Source organism: Castor canadensis, chromosome 10 (assembly GCF_047511655.1).
Source record: "Castor canadensis chromosome 10, mCasCan1.hap1v2, whole genome shotgun sequence".
Lineage (NCBI taxonomy): Eukaryota > Metazoa > Chordata > Mammalia > Rodentia > Castoridae > Castor > Castor canadensis.
The window spans coordinates 72,892,630-72,895,638 of record NC_133395.1 but is presented as its reverse complement, the minus strand read 5'-3'; positions in this window follow the sequence as shown (position 1 = coordinate 72,895,638).

Genomic DNA, 3,009 nt, shown 5'->3' with positions numbered 1-3,009 from the left:
CATCTTTCAAGAAAGAGTCATAGAATAACTAATGGGATCTCATGTTCAGAGACATCCAAGCAGAGAGCCAATGAGGGAGGGAAGCCATCTAGGTTGAATAAATTGAACTTAGGAGTCAGATCCCAGATACCCATGAAGAATAGATTAGTAACAGATGAAGAAACTGTGGGGTGGGTATAAGGACCTCAATTTATTTCCAGTGACCATGGCTTGGCTTTATAGAGGATGAGAGGGTGATATAACCTTATATGTATACCTAACAGCTAAAACCTAGGATGATCTGGATGCAAATAGATAGCAACAAATACATTTGAACTCTAATTGTAGAAAGAAGAAAACAAAGGAAATGTGGTCTATACAGTTGGCATACAGTGTCTGTCTGACCCCTAGTGTAGCTGATGTTGATAAGTCTTCAGATGGTAACAACCAGTCCTCTGGTATAAAGTTCCCCTTTGCTAGGGTGACCAGAGTAGTTGTCTTCCATCAGTTCCAGTTTATGATGGTTCTGACCAGTTTATCATTTGTTCTTGATTTTTCATAACATCAATAGTTGTATTAACATAAGCCAAGGTGGCTTCTACTTTGTATTTCTAGCTTCCGTTATTCTCTCATCTAGAACTGTGGACTACACATGCACAGTGAGCAGAGTTCTTCCTTTAACGTGTAGTTAACTCTGCAACAACTACAAATATCCTGGATGCCATCAAACATGTTTTTCTTTCAGGAACAGTTTGAAGGTGTTTATTCATAAAACAAAGTGTGCTCAGACACAACTGTCCAGGAACAGCTGAATCCATCCACTATCAGATGGTGGTAGGGGATTGATTCAATGTTGCTGCCGTAATCAGTCACTTGTGTTCTACACGGGTATCCAATGATCTGTGTTATAGCCTGTGAGAAGCCACTGGGCTGTCAGTCACTGTGGTCAGTGGGAAGTGTAGGAAATCATAGGATAGGTATATGGGAGATGTATGAAGGAGGTAGAGACTGAGATATCCTGCCATGGATAATACAGAAAGCAATCTGAGTGCTCTGGCGTTATCTTTTATTGTATGGCCAAATGATGACAATTATTTATTTGTTTAATAAACTTTTTTGGTAACAAGAATATATAAAAATGGCAGACTATATATTTAATGAAAAGTTATGTCATAAATCTCTACTTCTTAAGAAAGTTGATGATGAAGGCATAAATTGCTCAAATATTCACCACCCAGCATGGAACCCACAGTGATACTATTAACTACACGAATATGAGGAGATACAAAATTCCTGAAGAAGCATCAGTGTCTGCTTCAAAAATTAGTATTTATTTTGAGAAGATTGTGCTAGCTTAAGTGATGCATTAGCACCTGCAGTTGCAAAAGATGCTTTTACCCATCACTTGGTCAATTATGACTTGTTTTCCAAATTAATTTTGTTCATTTTTTACCAAGTTTTCTTGTTCACTTACGTAAAGTGAAATCATAGGTATATTTTCATGCTATCAATAGAATAATTTCGTAAAGTTAAGTGAAATTAAATTGATTCATCTCAATGTCATCAGAAGTTCAAATAGAAGTCAGTTGATTCTATAATGTTTACATTTTTTCACCTGTTTTGTAGAATCAGAATAAAGATTTTGCAAGTTTGCTCTGTTGAAGGGAACATTACTTTACATGATTTGTGTATTTAGCAAAAAAAGTTTCGGGATAAAATTATTTATTTTTTATGGTGATAATTATAAATATAAACTTTGGTGGAGCCAAGAATTGTGGCAAAACAATGTTCTTATTAAATTAAGAAACTTGTGTAACATAGATATAATGGATTTTCATGCTCACACAATGTCATCCAAATAAGCTATTTTGCTAATTAAAATAGAAGCTATCAACGTCAAAAGTTACATATATTTATATATTATCACAATTATAACTGATCTACAAAATTTTTGTGAGTAATTTTTGTGTGTTTGTCAAAGCATGGTGATGCTTTTTCTCTCTCTGCTGTGAACCATGAGCCAAAGTTGTTACACTTGACCCTCTGAAGGATGGCTTTGTAAATCCATCTTTGTTTTCTACAATGCTACTGAACTTTATATAGATGATTCTGATAAATTTTGGCTGTTACTTTGTATATTATCAGCTGAAAGTTTTTAATAGGCATATTCAGAGGATGACACACCAAAAACTCTAGGACCTGAAACTTTTAGAGAATTGTAATTATTGAGAAAACAGCTTGCAAATACAAAGACCTTAAATTAGCTCTATAAAATACAAGGGATAAAATTGAACAAATTAAACAATAACTATTTTTAAAATTTAATTTTGGATTACATTATTTTCACCTTGAAATATACTGAATTGTGCAAAGAATTTTTTTGATGGGGCTCTTATTTTAACTAAGAAATTATGTTCCATATTGAAAGAAGGTTTTGACTTCGCTGCTTCTACATTTGGTGGAGCCTTGAAAATATTCATACTGACAATGCACTCTATGAGTTTTTCTTGTAGAAATACTTGATTAAAACAGAAGCAAATAACTCTTTTAGAAATATGTGGGCTGCTGTATACTTGTACATTTTAGGATGGAGAATAGTAGAGGATGGATGGAGTATTCTGTGCATCTAAGAAGGGAGTGTTTATAGCAGTGTTGAGGGAGGAGAGTGAGTTCATGTTCTTAATACATCTCTGTGTGAGAAAGCAAATCACCATCCTTTCCACAGAATGTTTCCTCTGGGGACTATGCCACGTTGGGGGTTCAGAATTGGCCTCTGTTTGGGGCAAGTTGGGTACTCAGGAGTGGCGGTAAACAGCGAAGATGCACTGAAGAGAAGACCATGCTTTGTGCGGCCCCCAGGGAGCCAGTCCTGGTGTGGGCTATCTTTTCTACCTGATGTACATATGAGTACCACAAGGATTTTCACATCCATGCTCATTCTGAAAGAGCCGCCCACCCATTTCCGCCCCAGATTTCTTTGTTACCTATTCTTTCCAAGCCTCTGAGCAGGCAATCAAACCATTAGCTGTT